Source organism: Aethina tumida, chromosome 2 (assembly GCF_024364675.1).
Source record: "Aethina tumida isolate Nest 87 chromosome 2, icAetTumi1.1, whole genome shotgun sequence".
Classification (NCBI taxonomy): domain Eukaryota; kingdom Metazoa; phylum Arthropoda; class Insecta; order Coleoptera; family Nitidulidae; genus Aethina; species Aethina tumida.
In genome coordinates, this window is record NC_065436.1 from 25120789 (window position 1) to 25141912 (window position 21124).

The 21124-nt window shown below is 29.8% G+C and overlaps 1 protein-coding gene and 1 long non-coding RNA gene across 5 annotated transcripts in view; one reads left to right on the forward strand and one right to left on the reverse strand.

The window, feature by feature from the left end:
• Positions 1 to 21124, forward strand: part of LOC109609017 (potassium voltage-gated channel protein Shaker) — a 245186-nt gene that overhangs the window by 140126 nt on the left and 83936 nt on the right. The gene's annotated exons all lie outside the window — the stretch shown is intronic.
• LOC126264698 (uncharacterized) lies at positions 86 to 2186 on the reverse strand. The gene is made up of 3 exons (XR_007547365.1): positions 1981 to 2186; positions 173 to 427; positions 86 to 116 (listed from the first exon to the last, which is right to left on the reverse strand). It is a non-coding gene; the product is annotated as an uncharacterized LOC126264698 (long non-coding RNA).

A 21124-nucleotide genomic window follows, 5' to 3' on the forward strand; every position in this document is an offset into this window, starting at 1 on the left:
GTCTTCCAATAAATTGGTGCTTTATAAAAAGAGAGGACTATTTGTTGTCGACATATTAAAATCTGAGTGGATGAATAATGTGTGTTCTGCTTTCGTTCAATATGAGTGATGAAAATCTACAAACGAACAATCAAAAAACCCAAGCAAACAAAAAATATAACATTACACCTACTTAACGTCGATACATCTTTGCAAATCGAGTTTGGCCTGGTTCCAACTTCTTGATGATCAAACATTATAATAACCGGGAACTCGGAAGGCTTCCGCTTCAAGATGTTACGTTACTTTCGTCAAAAACTCGTTGCTGCTTAAAAACCTGCGATTTATGGAACTTTCCCTGTCGAAATTTCAAAGAACCAAGTCAAATTAGGTAATCTCTCAGTCGGCGTCCGTGGTGCGCCCATCACAAAGCCTTTTTCTTTGCAATCTAAAAATAAATGTTTCCTCATTAACCCTTGTTGCGGTGAAAAGTATAAATATAGAATCCCTTCGTTAACGTGCTGAATTTTTTAAAACGCGTTCTCTGTCGTTTTGATCACTGGGGAGGAGTAAGATCCCATTCACGTTCGCCCCAATGATCAGCGCAACAACAAATTTACAACAAAGAGGAGCGATTTATATTTAGGTCCAATGATATGGGTCGAACATTTGCAAAAACAAAAAACGATATGAAACTTAATTGAGTTGCGAAGAAGAAGTGAAAAATGAAGTAATACATCAACAATTCCTTCCTTCATATCTGCCGTCGGCCTCAAGCCACATATCCCCGCATATATTTTCTTAACCCTTAATAAATACACCCCATTCATCTCGGACCGACACAATGTCCCGCCATTATCCGTGCGAAGGGACGAGAAGCCGGTGCAATATATTCCGGCCTTGTTTTGAAACAACGATTTTTTTCATAAAAAAAACCGTAAGTAGGTACCGGAACGAGGCATTTACACATAATGGCGGAGAACCGTAATGGTGAGTCCTTCGGTTCCGTTCCATCCGCGAATTGCAGCCAGCAGCTTTCTGGGACCGACGTTTTTTTGTAGACGAAGCGAGTAGAAGGGAAGTAGATTGTGGGGGCGGCGTATGAAATTGATAAACGGTTTCTGTCCCATTGAAAGTTTATCGTTACATTTATGTGACGTTTGTTTAGATGAAAATGCCTTTGAGTAATACCTATTTCCTTACTTAAATAGTACACAATTTTAGTCGATTCACTGTGGCACGTTTAGAAGTTTTGTTTTTGAGTGGTGGAGTTTCTAAAATTTACCTAAAAGAAATTAATTTCCTCCAATATTTATTAAATCAATAATATGAGCAGCGTCCGTTAAGTGCCGAATTTATTCCGGCTTAATGAATAATTTCAAAGCAAACAGAAGGTGCCTTATAAATAGTAATGACGAAAACCTAATTAATTTTGTATTTATGTATACTATTTACTTTCAAATAAGTAGGTCATGATTAAGTTGAATTCAATAATATTCAAAATCGAATTTTTTACCAAAATGATACTTAATTTCGAATTCCTAACGGACGGTCATCCTAATACGGTGTGCCCGAAAGCTTTTAGAAAAAGTCCCAGAGTCAGCCAGTCGAATAAATCTATTTCCTTTATTTAGAATATCGTATTTTTTAAGCGGATCCTCTTCCACCATCAGGAGGAAAACATCTTATAAGAATTCCGTGCACAGTATCACATTATAAAATGGCAGAAGTATATCAAAAGCTTAAGTGAAGTCACTATACAACGGGTCTATTTATTTCTCCGCAAGAGTGGTTCTCACAAAGGCCACTACTAAATTCATGGCCATACATAACTACTGTTTTCTGAGCAGCCCGACTACAACGTTTGCAAATACGAAAAAGTGGTCGATAAGAATATATCAAAAATGTCTTTGGACACTCAATATTCTAATTATCGAACCTTCTTCCGGATCATTTTAATATAGAAAACGAAGCGAATGATAAAATTTAATAACAACTCACTTCAAAACGATTAAACTTGATGATATATTTAGAAGCGTAATTGATCACATAGTCGGCCGTAATGAGAACGGAGCCCCGATCCGATTCACGTAATAAGAAAAGCCGTTTGAAGACTCTCCAATCTCTTTATATTAAATTTCATTTCTGCTCTTTCGAAACACACCACGTTTACTCCAAAGACAATTTCCCGTCAAACAGAAAATCGACGTCGCACAATTCGTTTTGTACGTTCAATATCGATCGATTGAGATTGCTAAATTGGCAATATTATAGATTTATCTTTTTGACCTTTTTCGATAAAGATTAAATGACATGTTTGTTTTAATTTATTTAATTTAATTAATTTTAATGATTAGAATTTATAATTGTGTGTTTATCATCAACGAACATGTATCGATGTTTGCCAAGTAAATAGAATGTAAATGCACAAGATTGAATACGAATAAATGTGTAAATATATTTTGATTTAGTGGAGACAGTTGTAAAATCAGTTCACAAATAAATTATTCAAAGTACAGCAATAAATTCTATTTACTACTTGTATTAATTTTTATATATTTCAAAGATATTTTTTATCATTTATTAAGAAAAAATATTATCTTAATAATTTATTTATGTTAATGTTTCGAAATATTCACTATTCATTATTTTTCAAGAAAAAATTAACTGAATAATTTTTAGATTTAGTTAGATTAGTTAGTAAGAAGAATTGCATTTATTAATTTATTACAATAAAATTAATTTATACTATTGTATTTTATAAAACATAATTAAACTAATTGTTATTTTTTATGTAAATTAATTTTGTTTTAAAATTTGTTTTCTTTTCAATGATCTTATGAAGATTAAAGTCATGATGATGTCGTTAGTAGGGGTTTAGTGAGATTATCTATTAAAAAGAATTCTTTTTTTAATTTATCACTTCTATAACTAAAAAATTTTTAATTATAAAAATTTCATATGAAAATTATTGTGAATGAAAATCCGAACGATCTAAATACATATGATCATTTTCCATACGATTAAAATCCATACGATCATTTTCCATACGATTAAAATCTATGTGATCATTTTCCATGCGATCAATATCCATACGATTATTTTCCATAGGATCAAAATCCATATAGTCATTTTCCATAGGATCAAATTCCATTCAATTAAAATCTATAGGATAAAATCCATACGATTAAATTCATACTGATTAAAATACATAGTATCACTTTAATAACTTTATGGATTTTTATTTTTTTCCTATACTAATTTCCTGAAAAATCATAAAAAAAGTAAAAATAAATAATTCTAATTCTTCCTAGATTCCCAAAAAATTACTAAAAACGTAAGAAATAAATAAAAGACATAATCATTTTATCAAAAGAACAATTCTTTTTAATTTAAATTAATTTTATGATTAACCAGCTGTACCTGCGACTTCGTCCGGGAGGCGCCCGACGTGACGGCCCAGTGGTGGCATGCGTGTGAGCTGCGCGTGGTATCACTGGGTATTGTACAGTACTTGACATTGCAACATTACTTTATTTTTCTAAAATAAAAGAATTTTTCTAAGTAGCCTAAGTTACTAAAATATAATTAAACTATTTAATACTTTTTACATAAATTATATTATAAAACATAATGAGATTATTTATTACTTTTTATGAAAAAAAAATTATTATTATTTATATTTTATTTTAAAATTTGTTTTATTTTTCGATGTTCTTAAAATAAAATTTGGATTAATGTTATGAGATCATGACAAAAATTGTTTGTAAAAAAGGTGAATCATCCCCCGCATGTTTCAAATGCTCGTCATTTACAATTTATGTTTAATTTTTGACTGGAAATGAAAAATATTTGCTTAATACATTTTCTGTCATTATTTGCCACACTTTCTGATATTTTCCAATGTTAATGTTGAACGTATATTGATTTCATTTTAAGTAATAATATGACAGCGTATAATTTGTCTTGTTTTATGAAATGAACAAATCGAAAATTATCAATTATTTATTAATAGTATCCAGTTAAGGACGCAATATCTATATCCAAACGTTCCACAGGAACAGAAAACGATTTATTTCAAAACTTCTTTTTGTACCTCGCCTCTTTCCGCATTTATTACCATGTAAATAGAGCCAGACGAAAGCTAATATCCAAAATGGAACCGACTGCTTTTGTTTCGAGCACCGCGAAGACAATAACCCTTTGACCTTTTATCTTTCGCACCTCCGTCCCGAGACGACAGTGCCACGGGGATGTATCCCGATACTTTTCACCTCGCCCCATTAATTGCATAATTCGGGCTATTTATCTAAAAGTTCGAGTGTAGGTCCTGTAAGGCGCACTTAACGCAATTTTCTTCCCCACTCGCCGACCCTGTAATTAAAGTTCTCCTCGGCGCAATTACTCCGTCCCCATTAGACGAAACTGAGGAACGGAGGAAAATTGTGCTTTGTTGAAAGAGTTCTAATTGCCGTCGCGGATTGATTTTTAATTAAAAAGAAACGAAATGTCTCTGTTTTAGTTCTGGGTAAACCAATTGCAAGTCTTATTAAATACCCTTTTTTTTAATACGTATTGCAGTTTTTGGGTCAGTTCAATTATAATGCAATTAACCTATTCACAAAGTACGCATGTATATTTATGGTCTTTTAAATCGGATCAACGTAATTAAACGATTTTCAATATTAACCGTTGAAAACATATTTATTTGAATACAGTTTTAAATCTGTTTTATGTTTATAAACTTGAATGTAATCAGTTAATGTTAACAAGCAGTGTTTGGAATGTGGAATGTAATACAATAATTGTTATTAGTTTTATAAATAAATTGTCTAAACATTATTAGTGTGATAAATTTTAGTTTATGAACTACAATGATTTATTTTGTTACATGCTTAACACTGTAACATGATTTAACTAATTATCTGGATATGATTTATGTATTTGTTTTGGCGTAACTTCTAACAATATTTCATTTTCATAATTAATTAATTGTTTATATTTGGGTATGATAAATATTATTTTGCAACTGGATATTCACAGTAAAATGTTTAATATTGACTTTCACTTTTTATGATCTGTATTATTATATATATTTAATATATGAACTGTATATTAATTTGTAAGAATGTGTCTTGAGCAATTTATATAATTAATTGTTTAAAATATTATACGTACTTACGTTAACAAAAAAATACAGGTAAAATCATTTGATGAGTATAGGAAATTTTGAAGACAAAATATCTGACAAACGCCAATTGGAAACTTCCGAATCAACAAGTGTTTCCCCTAACCCTCGTGTTGTTTCCCTCCCAGTCAGCAATCGCTACGCCTCCTCTCGGCTGAACGTCCAAACGATAAAGTTTGAGGCTCGACCGGCAGATGAGTCATGACCAGATCAAATCTGGAAACTATATCGCCAACAAATTAGTGCTACCGATTTTCGAAAACAGATGGACTCACCAACATAGTCATTTAAAAATTTATATTCAAATATATTTTTTAATATAACTTATAACCACATAAATTTTGACATGTTTATATACATAAAATATTAATAGATCTAATCATAATAAATGTAAATATGCCTTGGAACATTCCTAAAATATATTTTTTGTAAAAAGGATGGTCAACTTCATAACAATCTTTTAGTATTAATATTATTAATTTGAATAAAACTTTTCAGTACCAATTGTACTTAAAGTGCAAATGAATAACAAACAACAAATTAATCACCCCCATAATATTTGATAACTCAAGAAATCCTTTTTTTTGTTATAGAATCATTTAATCCCAAAGGAAAAGTAGAATCAGCAACTTAACTTAATTGCCTAATTAATTTTATACCAAAAGCGTTTATTCCTTTTAAAATTTAATACGTGCGAGAAACAAACGTATGAGCAGGAGAAATAATTGGGACCGTGTAGCCGAAAATCCTGGTGAATGGAATCATTGAAATCGCAGCACGTGATGCTGCATTGCGGAAAAGACCGCTCGGGCGCTACTATTTTCCTCCCGCCGCCCTTCCCGCCGCTCCCACCATCCGTCCTCCACCAATCCCCTCTTCTGTCTTTACCCGTTCGCCTCCCCGACAATACTGTTTCATCTATTACATAATCTGATCTATTGACTTGCCGCCAAAAATTATGACGGAAATCCCTTGCGAACCAGTGTTCGAGATCAAAGGACATCGGGAATTTATAATTGAATTATTTGTTTCCGAGGCTGTGTGATTCCAAAGCTAAGGTCCTTTGTCATTTTATAGGGCAGAAGAAAATTAAACTAAATTGCACAATAGGAAATTTCTTCTAAAATGTATTTATTTCTTTGATTCATTCTTAACAGAAATAATATTTTCAAAGGATCAATCATTATTATATTATATTTTGGAATTAATTAACATTTTATAGAATTACAGTAAACATTACATCTAGAAAATTATATGAACGAAAATTATTTTAAACATATATATTTTATTAAAAATTCTGCTCTATAGGAATTAAGTAATATAAAATTTGATCAATAGTCAATAATTAGTCTTCTTCCTATGATAGTGCTCACATGTTTATTTTGAGATAAGTTAGAAGTACGGAGTGCCTAGCTTATTCTAAACATCCTCTTGAACCACAGGTAATATGAGATCGAGCGTAATTTTACTCAAATTGTCCTTTGGAATGCCTTGAAACTAATGTATCATTACGGATCTTAACACTTCCTGTGCATGTTGGTGTGCTTTCACACTGTCTACTATAAACACACGGGGGATCTGCTTCTACAGTCCACTAAATAATTACTTCCACTGTTGGTGCCCAGATTTATTCTCAGTTATTCAAAAACCTAACCAAGATTCATCAAGGACACCTCTGTCACATATTTCAATTCATTCGATCATGGCATCAATGGCACCTAGTGGTAACAGTGAAGATGAAAACACAATGATATATTGATGATATAACAATTGATCGACCCACTGTTTTATGACAAGCAGCTGCCATACTCTAAAAGTCAATTATCCAGAGCCTCTGACTCCATATTCTCGTCTTTCCACAAACCAGTCAATCCAGTACTCGACCACAATAGACATAGACCATCTTTCTCTTCTAGTAATTTCTCTGATGTAGACCATCTTCCTTAATTAATTCCCTTTCAAATGAGCACTTTGACTGTGCGAATGAATTCAAATAACAAATAGAAAATAAGTAAAAATAAAAATTACAAAAATATAATATACAAACAGAATTTCCTGGTTTCTACAATGTACAATGATATACAAATATAACTGACTGGTATTAAGGTTTTATTGAGCAGTGATAAAACATCTTTAAACCTACTTTATAACCCTAATTTAGTTCTTAGACATTTAATATTTCCAAATGACGAAATGAACAAGATTTTACAATAGGATATTACCTTTAAAATTATTATTTATTACTTATATATAATTTCTTCAATTCACATTTAATTGTGATAAGAGTAATGTTTCTGCTTTATTTGCCTTTATCTGAAGTAGATATTAAACGTAAAATTTTAATTTTTATGTCCAGTTATCTAGAGACTTTCTTGTAAAAAATGGATAATGGAATAGAGAATCCAAATTATTAAAGCTTCTAAAATATTTTTTTTACTAATACTTCTTTAAATTGTTTTAAAACTGTAACTGCTCATATATTTAATGAATATTTAACTGGAACACAAATGGATTAATAACTCACCTACTTAAATAATAATAAACAAACCATTTAACACTACAAAAGACATTAATAATGTATGCACGTTTAATTCCTGGCAAGCGGTCACACATTTTGTGTGTCGTGGTCTCTTGTAACGTTCGTGACTACAACATATTTGTTACGAAGACAGTTAAAAACAATTGCTTGCGGCAGTCTCTGTTTTTATTTAAATTATACAGTTTAGTTTAGTTATTTACGACGATTGTATTCAAGTGCCTCTCCAAACGAAGTACACCAGTCGTCATACATTTTTCCCTTTTTATCACCTATATAACGCTTCTTCGACGTTGCTGTCAGGATTTAAAAGAGATTAAATCATAAAGAAGGGAAGACGAAAAATAATCGTGGCAAAAAGTAAGCCAGAAGAAACTAATAACGTTTCCATCCCCGACTCCCGCCAACCCTCTGACGTCACTTCTCCCATCTCGGCACGGGTAATGTCCCAGTTTCCGGTGGCGGGTAAGTGGCGCCATCCGCGTCCCCCGTCTGCACCGTGTGACGTCGCGGCGCCAACAGATGGCATCGGCACTATCGTCTCTCACTTCCTGACCGCCGTTGCCGGCGTCTGATCGATACCGAAACTTCCACGATAATCAATTATTGCAGGCCATTCAGTGGCGCAGCGGTCCACAACAACTTCCACTCCTTCGGAGTTATCAGATGAAAATTGAATAACGGGGGAAGTTCAACGGTCTTGAGCGTGGGATACAGTCTAAAAATGGATTGAAGGCGGCAGTTTAATTTTGAATCGGGATGTTTCGATTATTCAAGGTAAAATGTAATTGAATTAAATGGAGACAAAGGAGCTTCCAAGGATATATCGGAGAAATGCATTATAATTATGTATTTAAGTATATATTATGATAATATTAATTGCCTTCATTTTACTGCTTAGTATAAATAAAAATTTCATAACAGGCGAACTTCGATTGGCCGTAATCTGCTGTTTTGCAGACGCGGCATTATTGCCGCTTTAAATTCCAAACTCCATTTCGGGTCGGTCGTGGACGACCAAAGTTATAAATATAATTCGCCCCGGAAAGAATAATTCATGCATTCCATTCAGAATGCAGGCCATGCCAAATTTTCGTGCGCCAATCGCTACAAAAACAAAAAGCGCCAACCTGAATTTATGATGACAGAGATTACGGATTTTCAAGGAAGTTTCGCTGCGGATGTAGGTGGCGCCGTGGACGGCGTCAAGCTGACTGAAGGACCGACGCGAAGCTGGCGGCCTTTACGACGATTACTGGCGGCGAATTATAATCGTTGCGATCCATTCGAAAACGGCATAATTGATGCGGCTGTTTAGCAAATGGATGCACGGGAAGATGGTGAAAGAATCGACGTTCAATTTTCATAAGGGGAGTTTTAGATTGGCTTTGTTCAGATTTATGGACTTCCGCAAGTCCAAAATCTGATTTGTGATTGATGATGCCTTTTAAATTTACACTCGATGTTTTTATCCGTTTCATTGATTGGCCTTTTAATAAAAAATGAATCGGAAGTTGACAAAATAAATTTAATTAGCCAAAACAAACAATAATATTGAAAAACACATGACACATGTTTTTATCCAATACATTCATTGGTTCTTAAATAAAAAATGAATTGAAAATGGCCAAAATTAACGGGAATAAACAATAATATTTAAATCAAGGTTATTTTTCCCAAACACACATTAATAATACAAAGGCTTCATGTTGCGTTGTTTTAAAAAACACATTGTGTCTTCGTCATAACGATATTTCCGGATGTCACATCTTGATTGGCGGTTTCAACAAACAACCACTTCCGCCATAGTTCAAAGCAGGAAACTAGGAGCCCATTAATCCCTAATCGCCTCTGAATTATTTAAACAATACCGTTAAAGAATCAATAAAATGCGTGACGACATCCAAGATCCATCTCAAAGTGAAACGATCCGAAATCCTTGGCATAGAGGCGACGCACTAGACAACATTCCAAACATCGAGGGAACAACGGGTTTTGTACACACACACACACACCGGTGGGCGTACACGGACAGTTGACAACCGCAGGAATAAACCGACTACGAGAATAGAACGTCGCGTACCGGAATAGAAATTGCATAACAAAAATCATTGGCCCCCTATCCCAATTCCCCATCGGACGTAAGCAGAAGTGGATGGACCAGAATAATCACGTCGCGCACATCTGCCCAGTCCTAGGTTAATAAATAACCGACGGACGCCCAATTAAACTTAAATAGACTTTGGTCATTCCTCTTGCATCAACTGTAAATTGGTGCGTTGTTTAAACTTGTATTGCGCGAAAAACGAGTCAAGGTAAATTGTTATGTTTGGTCGATTTAAATTCTGTGTTATTTATTTTCGGAACAATTGTCCCGCAATATTAAAATTTTTTTGTAAAAAATGAAAGGAGGGCAAAGTTTGGACGACTTATGATTTATTAAAATTCAAAAATATGGTAATTTAAAGTTTATTATCAGTATATAAATTATAAAAATATTCAATGACGTGAAAGATACATTTGAAATTATAATTTAGTAAATAGGAATATTCATTAGGTATCCTGTAAATTAACGTTTGTATGGAAAGTGAAACAAAAACTCGACAGACAAATTTTAGTATAAAATAAATTAATGAATTATTTATATTTAGAAATTTAAAATAATTTTATAAACTATGTATATTCAAAAATTTTATAACTTAAATCTTAAAATTAAGTATACCATATAGGGAATAACAAAGATTAACTTATTATAAGAAAATATATTTAATTACAGTCAGCGTCAGATCTGCAGTTACACTTCGAATTCAGAATCGCTTGCGGTGCATTGTTGGCCCCCCACCACATACTCTCCGCTCACTCCGCGTGTTTATGATAACTGATTAAAAACAATTAATCTACCTTGCACTGTCGAAAGGTAAAGATGCCTCGAAACATTTCTGATGAAACGCGAATGCGAATTATATTTTTACACGAACAAGGGAACAATAATACAGAGATATGTTTAAATTTAAAACTGATATTAAATTTAAAATTCTAATTATCACTAGTAACTACTATTTTGTTTTTCATTTTTTGAGAATCTTATATATGCGAAACTGCTCATAATTATTTGATCGAATTCAATTTTAGTTTTAATATGAATCATAATATTTATAACATGAATTTTTGGGTGATATTTAAACTTTTAAGAAATAATATATTTGAATTATTAGTTAAATTAATTAATTTACAATATATTTCATGTATCTTGATGAACAAAAATAAACGATATAAAATATAACTAAACCAATAATGAAAAATCAACATTACTTATTTCAAAATATTTTCAAAACTTCTATGGCTTATGAGACTGTAGTTTTTTAATTCAAAATAGCTTATCTTAATGGGACATTTTATTTAGTATATCCAACATCCAATCTCACTAAAATGTAAGATTCCTCCATTTTAATATTATACAATACCAATTATATTATTATAATTTTGTATTTATATATCTCGTTTCATTTTAGTTGTTATTTATAGAATTATTACACAATATATTTTGTTCAAATAGACATTTGATACTAATATTTTGTTTTGTTTAATATATTTTTATTTTTGAATTTATCTGTTTACTTTAATTATACATTTAACTTTTAATACGAATACGATATGGTAAAAACTTTCGCATGATAGTGTATAATTCTTAATTACCAACATACAACATACAACATTATATGATAATTGAGTAAAATACAAAGATATTTCTAAAGAGAATAAATATATTACAATTAGGACAACAATTATTATACGAATTAAACAATAAGAACTGTAACTATAAAAAAGTTGTAGACATTAATATTCGATTCAAAATACATAACGTGAACAAGCAATATTCTTAATTTATCAAATATTAATGATGCGAATCTGTTGCAATAACACATCTAAAAACATTTATTTACTGTGTCACAATTGAACAGTCGCACAGTTTTTACTACTATCCCCTCCAATCTCACACACTCGCCGGAAGCGAATATAGCCTTTAAGGTGTAACTGCAGATCTGACGCCGACCGTATGTTAGTAAATTTTTCAATATTTAAGTAAACACACTAAATATAATTTATTGTATAATAATTAAATATAATATATTTAGTGTCGTATTGTTTTATAAATAAAACAATACGACAATATAATTATTTGTTAGTGTGTTTAGTTAGGTGTTAATATTAATATACACTATCGCTCATATGTAGAGCAACTGTAGAAATTCTCATTTGTATTAATAAAAGTGTACGTTTAAATATCCATATTATTGCCAGTTATGCAGTATGTTTCATAAAACCAATACATCAATATAATTGTTTATTAGTGGGTTTAGTTAGGTATTTATTAATATTTGAAAAATATTCAAGGGTCAAAAGTAGATCAACTTTAAAATAAAACAACCTTACGTACATTTATACATTCTTTTATTTAGTAGCATATTCATTATTCTTAATAACTTCTAAACACCTTTTCTTCATTGATTTTAGTAGTGTTTTAATATAATCGTTCGAAATTTTTTTTGTGTGATTTTGACCTTTTTTGTTTTCAGTTCTTTCATATTTGACAGTCTTTTTGCAGTGATTTTTCGATTTCTTCTCAAAGGTTTTCCATTGGATTAAAATCTGGGTTTTGTGCGGGTCAAGGCATTACACGTACTCTTTGAGGAGCGAACCATTCATTAACTAACTTAGACGTATGTTTCGGATCGTTGTCGTGCTGGAAGGTTCCCCTTAAAGTCATGTTACCTTCGTCAAATGGAAGCATATGATTCTAGAGAATGTCACGATGAACAAAACGATCCATTATCCTGTTTAACTTAACCAGTGGGGCCATACCGAGAAAAACATATCACAGTGGGTTTAGTGTACTTGGGATTATACTTTTCATTAATTGGTCCTTTCATCCATGAAATGCCATCTTTTTTTTTCTTTTTTTTATTTATTTATTGGGTCAAAGAGGGGAAAATCTACAAGACGCCTTCTGGTGGAAGTCGAAGGCAGTGTCGGACTAACCGACTAAAAACCCCTCTCCGGGCACCGATCCGAAGATCATGGCCTAAGAGTATAACCATATAGGTTTAGGAAAATAGAGAGAAGGAAAAAATTAAAATGAAATGCCATCAGATTTGAATAATTGGAACTGAACTTTTATAAGAAAACAAACTTGTTTTCCATTGCCCATCTGTCCAGTTCACATGTTCTCTTGCAAAAAGTAGTCTTGCTACTCTATTTTTTGCGGAAATAAAGGACTTCTTTGATGATTTTCTACCGTAAAGACCAACTTTTAGTCTTTGTGTTATGGTATTCACCAACACACTGACTTCGTTTATTTCTTGATTTATGCAGGATTCACGAACAACAAGTATATTTATTTTCCACGGCTCTGTTAGTCCTGCGTTTTCTACCATTTCATGCCCTACATATGAATGAACAAAACAAAGATTCATATCAATGTATATATAGAAAACATGAGCAAATTATATAAAAATATAGTTAAATTAAAGAAAAATAAAATAAATCAAATTCTTTTTGTAAGTATCAAATACGCAAAACATTATATTATTGTTTAATAGTCAGTGGAGTAATGAAACATACCGTTTACAGTAGGCCGCAAATACGAGAATTTTGCAAATTAAAATTGAATTTAAAATATTCCATTAATTCAAATGGCATATAACAATGTACACTTGTATATTACACATTGTTCAAATAACAACAAGTCTAAAACTGCATTTAATTTAAAAATACATGATATTATTGGTGAAAAAATATCAACAAAATAACTTTGACCATTGGATTTACCGAATCCTCAAAGGGTATAGCGCACAAATACTTCGAAATTAAAAAATAAATATCATTTCACTTTAAATCCGGCCATAAATCGATTAACTGTGAATTTGTACATCGCACACGGCCGACACCATAAACCATTCATAAATCTGTTGTAACATACTGATTTGATTGATTAATTCATCATATTTATGCTGGGGTTTTATTTTAAATTGCACCGGCACGTGACGTCATGACAGGTAACGATTTGTGCACGTCGCTTTAATTTTATTCTGAAAATTTAATTAGGTAATTTATATTTTGGACTTCCTGACGTGGAAAATGCTGCAATGAAAATCAGTAATTACGTACGTACATTGTATGTATGCACCGTGCAAATTAAATCGCAGAACTGTTTTTAGTTTGATGTCATTAATATTAGTTGTTTTCTTTTTAAATATCATTTTAAATGCAAAAAACACTTACTGCAACGTTTCATGCATAGGTGCAATTAAAATTTCAAATGGGAAAGTGAATTGGCGAAATGATCCTGTCTAGTTTACGGTTTAAATATAGACGCGAAGAAAAATATTTATAGTTTGATGCATTTACGTGCAGTAGACGTCCGTTAATGCCGTGCGATTATATTAGCTTATAAGCTGTACTTCTTCAAACTATATAAATAATGTGCGAGTTGGCATGTGTAGCGGGCTTTAATCGTGATTTTTATTGGTCTGATGCGCTTAACCCAAAGAGGTGTGAGGCGATATTATCTTCCAATTTCCTGAATAACAAAGTGCAATCTATAATCGACACTGCAGCAATTTATTTGATTTTAATGTACAGTAATTTATTACACAGTAAAATTAAGCAACTAGTTATTATAAATGTATATTAACTATATATTCGAGTAATTGAAGTTTTAATTTTCATTATGGACATCACTGCCAACCATTTTGCTTCTAGTTATTAAAAATTCAAGTTATCGAAATTCGACTGTGTATTTTATATACACGATACACATTTATATATTTTTGTATATATATTGTAATTTTCTTGATTCTTGATTTAAAAAAAAAAAAAAATTATATTATATTAATTAAAACCCTTATTTAATAGCTTTAGTTCGGAGAATTTTTAAACGACTACTTTGTTTCAGATTATAATATGTTTTCTTAAAACTAATCTTCTAATTGTAAAATAGTCGTAAAATTATAGAAAATTTATTTAAAAATATTCTTTAGCGTAATCTATACGTTACTTGTTGTATATATATATATATATATATATATATATATATATATAGGTCTGTTACAATTGGAGAACATGTACACATATTAATATAAAAATATTTTGTGTTAATATATTTACTAATAGAATGTACTAATTTGATAATTTAAAAGATACGTATGGGCGCATTCGCCATTTTTTAAAAGAATCATTTAATTTTTCTTGATTCTTTAAAATTTAAAAAAAAATTATATTATATTAATTAAAACCCTTATTTAATAGCTTAGTTCGGAGAATTTTTAAACGACTACTTTTTTTCAGATTTTAATATGTTTTCTTAAAACTAATCTTCTATATGCTAATTGAAAATAGTCGTAAAATCATAGAAAATTTATTTAAAAATATTCTTTAGCGTAATCTATACGTTACTTGTTTTTAACATAACGGATTTCTTTTAGAACCCTTATCAAGTGCCACGGTGCAGTCACACAGTTCGTTGTTTAAATAGTTGGATTTCTACATGTTTTTATGTAGAATTATTTAATAAAATATTCTTCAATTAAATTAAATTAATTAATTAATTAATTAAAAGATTTAATAAATTCACGTTTTTTCAATATTAACAAATTTGGCTAATAAATTGATTTTTACATTATTGAAAATAATGTACAATGCTTTTTCCTTATGCAAACAATATCAGAATTGTAATTGTATTGAAATAATGTATTATATTTTATTTTTAATTCCAATAATGTTTTTTAGATCAAGTACACTATTATTTAGAATAGAGTTTCTTATAGAAAAACTCTTAAATTAGTTTGGCAACAATATTGAAAAAAGGAACATTTGTTTAGTTCATCTGATTGGTTGAAGTAGGATCGTTGTTGGAGACATTAGACTGTTTCTTAAGGATCCTAAGTCACCATCTACTTCACTCCCTTCCTAGAATCCGAGTTTATAAAAACTCTGGGGTTCATTTATTTTGCTAGATTTTTCCAAAATTTTTTCTAGTGTCAAAATCGAAGTTCTTTTAGTTTTTTACTTACTGTTGATTGAATCAATTGTTAAGTTCAACCTTTTTTTGGCCAAGTGTTTAAGTTAATTTTAAATCATTCAGTTTCCTATTTTTATTTGTTATGTTTTTTCTTATATTTATTTGTTAATATAATTAGATTGTTTTAACCTGAGTTTTAATTAGTCCCATATTATGAATATAACAACTATAAAACAGTGACTAAAAATGAACTAATATTTCGGTTTGGTGCAAGATGTGAGTATTGAGTGTAACATAATACATCAAATTAGTTGAAGAAGATCTGTTCAACGAAAACAAAGGTTAGTGATATTGAAATTAATCATTGAGTGAATATTGTATAGTCTAACATCATTGATATCTTGTGTAAAATAAATCGCTCCCTTTAACCTGTCGTAACGAGTCTCTCAAAAAGACTTTGGTTATACCGATTTAACATCTATTTAATCGTATTATCATCGGTAACCAGTTACACAATACCCAAAAATTTTTAATTTTTTAATTTAATTTAATTTTTAATATATTATTATTATATTTTTTATTATTATTTATTTGTTCTTTCTAATTAATAAATATATCTATTAAGTAAATTTTAACTAATTGAATATATAAATAATAAATTTAAACATTATAATAAATATGTCAGAAACATGGAACACATAAATCTAATGGTATTTGTTAAAATCACTGCAGAGAAATGCGAAATCCACTTTTTGGAGAGACGTCTGAAATGTCATTCATTGTGTATGATAACCGGTTACTTTTATTATTCATTAAATAAAGGTAATGTACCCAGTCTCACCTTGGGACTATTCAAAATTCCCTTGTCCTTATATTGCTAGAGTTACTTTGGAGTATTCCAACATTTCGATCGCTATATCTCCGAACTTATCACTAATTGAACACGAGTGGGAGATCATAGGCAGGGGACTTTTAGCGTCAAGTGGAAGTGGTGTGGACTGAAGTACCTCAGGACGAAATTGAACATCTTTTATGATGATTAATGCCAAGCTGGATCAAATAAAAAAAGAATATATTAATATAACACACTTGTTCATAATGTTTTTATAACTGTTAACTGGAAATATTAAATGCTTGTAAATTATCGTATGCGGAATTTTGATAACTCGGAAGTAAATTGGTCGGCAAAGCCGTATATATATATATATATATATATATATATATATATATGTTAATTTTTTTTATTTATATCGAAAATCTTGTTTGAAATAGTAAAAATAATTCTGTGAAAGTTACAGCTCTTAATATTAATATTAAAAGGTGTCGCATCGTAAATTTTAATGTCCCGTTTAAATAACACGGGAACGGTGTTCTCTTGGATTTTGAAATTTTTTAACTCTCGTTAGAGATAATATTTCAAAATGATCAAAACAGATTTTTATAGAAAATTTAACGCTCTACAAAAAATGTCTCTTACAGTTTTTTGATATATTCATTTTTTCAAAAGTTATTTAACATTAAAGTTGAATTGATTTAAAATTTTGACATTTTTCTCATTTTCTGACGCAACCATCAACTTTATGAGAAAATTTTATATGACATTTGTTGTAGAGAATTCAATTTCCTATAATTTATCTCTGAAATAGTTTTTGATAATTTTTACAGATCATAAATTATCTGCAGAAAACTAAAAATTTTATTAAATAAATGTTATTTTACTGTTTAAAATTAAGCATTTATCTAAATAAATAGATTTTTACTAAAAAAAATGATTGTTTATTATAATCAAAGTAGTATATATCGTTACACTAACAGACTTTTACAACAATTTGGCAATTTTTTTCTGTATTCACTTATAACTAGCAATAAGTGTTTCACGAAAAATTTACGACCTCTTAATATTAATATTAAGAGCTGTAACTTTCGCAGTATTTTTTTTACGATTTTCAACAAGATTTTCGATATAAATAAGAAAAAAAATTTGTCGATTTTTTTGAAACAGTCTAATATATATATATATATATATATATATATATATATATATATATATATATAATTATTGATTGATTAGAATAATGCCGGAAACTTCTACAATTTACTTTATAGTGTTTACATGGTTACAACATATTAAATTCTGAATAGAAGTATATTTTACTAAGGGTTTTTTTAATTTAATGTCTTAACAACCCCAACAATGGTAATCCTCATATTTCATTTCTAGGCTTCGTGTGAGAAACCTTATATATGAAAATGTTGACAAAGCTATTCTGTAATGGTTTAATCGAATTTTTTTTTAAATGAAAGTAAAAATTCGCTCGTCAAAATAACTGACTTTTTTGCATTAAAATAAAAACTATAAATAATAATATTGGTTGTATTATGCATTACATTTTTTGTATGTTTCAAAATGTTATTTTTGATAAGTAATGTACTTTATCAGCATTTTTTATAATATCTATATTAGTTATAATTTTCTATGTATATATTCTTTCTTGTATCAAAATATTTTAAAATATTTTAGATGGTGGGTGAACTAACAATCCTTATTTTAGAAAAATTGAATAAGATAAAACTCCAGCTTGGCTCTATGAAAATCAATCTAATTCTATTTTTTTTATTTTACAAAGTTACAAAATATAAATAAATAAATACTTTGATGATCATGAAAATTTTAATTATTTTATTAATAGTTTTGAGAAATGGTTGATGTCATTATTTGGTTATAAAGTACATTAGGAAACATCGGAAAATAGTTGAAAAATTAAACCAAATTTAGTAGATTTAATAAAAATAATAATATTTAATTTAAACAAATACTAATAAACATTTAACCTTGGCATATGAAAATCGACAACAAAATTTCCGGCATTCGAAGTGTTAAGGGGATCCATAAAAGCGCAGGGTAATTTATTCGGCCGCATTTCAAGAGTTGCATGTGTATTGTGGCTTTGGTTAAGTATATGTGTAGTTCAGACTTGGCACTAGCTAGTACCAACTTCGACGCCGGCATTTAAATGAGGGGCCGGGGTGTAAATTATCCGACGATGTCCGCCAAAATTAACCTCCACAATTCGCCCTATTAATATTATTTATTTTCGTCATGATAATTACGATCCGCGCCAGTTTAAGGACACAATGCCGTAATGTTCAACGTTTGGCAATATATTTGTCGCAGTTCGACCGGAATACGCTAGTGAAGTGCGAACAACTATTTCGAATCGGTTAATCCCAATAGCGTTAGATCTATTATCGACACAAGCTAACTGCATCGGTACATATTTCCCTCTGGGCATTAATTCTAAATCTGTATTGCATCGACGACTCAAAACCGTTGTGCGACTCTAATTTGGGAATTTCGTCGAATTCGATTAGAATAATGCATATGTTCGTGCACCAGATGCACTATTTATCGTTACGGAGGTGGAAAATGGACATTGTTCGGGATGTAAACGAAGCGGACGCTAATTTCTTTGACGGACGAATTAAATACCACGAATCGCCGTTGTTTCGTTTGCAGTCTTCCGCACAGCAATATAACCAATTTATTTAATTAATTTATTCTTCCATACAAGTGGCTTTATGTAATTGATTTGTAACTGGGTTTGGAAATACAAGGAGGGACGTTTGGATTTGTGTACTTGTACATAAATGTGTTAACTCGTAAATGTAGTTTGGCAGCTGCATGGTAAAACATTCGGAAAATTACGATGCACTAAAGTATAATGGGAAAACGTGTTTATTGGCAGTTAAATCGAATTTGCTATGACTGTGTTTTGGCTTATTAAATCTTATTAATGAATCACATTTGATTTGCTCCAATTGTTATGTACGGAGACTAATAAATTTTGTACGCCCGATGTAAACTAAATTGACAATGTCATATTCAGTTCCGAAATATTACTTGAGAAATAATTGTTAATTTTCTGTTATCCACAAACTGGATTCAATATATGCGGTTTACTTTGTTGTTGTTTTACCACAGAAAATAACGTAACAAATAGTATTATCTTTTTGTCGACGATAATGTACAATGTAATTTGCTGATTCTATCTGTGATAATTTGTGTTCAATTAGAGTAATGTAATGCTTCTGACAGATGAAAGCAGCAAATGAAAATTGATTTCTACCTGGTGATGTACTTCATCAAACAGACTGAATTTATTGTCATAATTGGATAACAAATAGTCATAGGACGTAAAAATAATCTTTGACAAATTTCATTAATTCGAATATAAATAAATCTTGTGTTTTTTTCGGAAATTAGTGAACTTAATAAGAAAATTCTTGGTGAAAAATCGAAACTGGGAACGGTGCCAGAAAAGTTTAGCGAAACTGTATTCATTATTTACAGATGTGTGACACATGCTTCCAGTTTTTATTAAGATAATGGGTGTGACGACTTAACGTTTGTTTTACGTTGCTTCGTTTCAACGCAGAAGTATATCGTAACACAAATTTTAAGCTGAAATTACTGTTTTGGAGAAATCAAATTTGAAATTCTCAATATTGTAAAATATTTTCCAATTATTAAAAAAAGAAAAAAACATTTTCTATAGAAAATTTTTTTAAGTTCTATTGAGATAAATAAAACTTTTTTACTCATTTATTTATTAAAAGGTCAGAAAAACAATTAACTTTTAATAATTTAAAAGATTTTTGATTTTTTTGAAAAAATTGAGTAATTTTTCGAAAATACTCATTTTCAATTCTTATTTTTTATCAAAAAAAAAAAAAAAAATCATTTCATTCATCGTTTAATACAATAATTTTTCGTAATTTTATTTTATAACCAAAATATGGTAACTTAATATTCTTTTACACATTTTAGCATAATTTCAAGTCTATGGAACTACATCCTATAAAAATTATTATTTTTTTTTATTATTATTAATATTTATTATTTATTGTGTAAATATTCACAAAAACAGTGAACTTCTTTTACTTTGTACTAAAATGTTTTTATAATAATATAATATAATAAAGATTCGTGACTTTTTTGAAAAAAAAATTTTTCAAAAAAAAAAACACTTCAATTTTTGTTTTTTTATCAAATAAAATTTTCATGTACCCTTCGTTTAAAGCAATAATTTTTCATAATCATGTATATAAACAGTTTATAACCTAAATGTGTAAACTTTATATTTATTCTTTTACACATTTGAGCATAATTTGATGAACCGAATACGAAAATTTCAACTCTATGGAACTATATCCTATAAAAAACCCTTCCAAAGAACTATGATCAAAGAAGTCTTATGGAGATAAAAAACTTTTTTGTTTATTTATTGTGTAAATATTCACAAAAACAGTGAACTTCTTTTACTTTATACTAAATTGTTTTTATAATAATTCTTCATTTAAAGATTTGTGATTTTTTCGAAAAAAAAAACACTTCAATTTA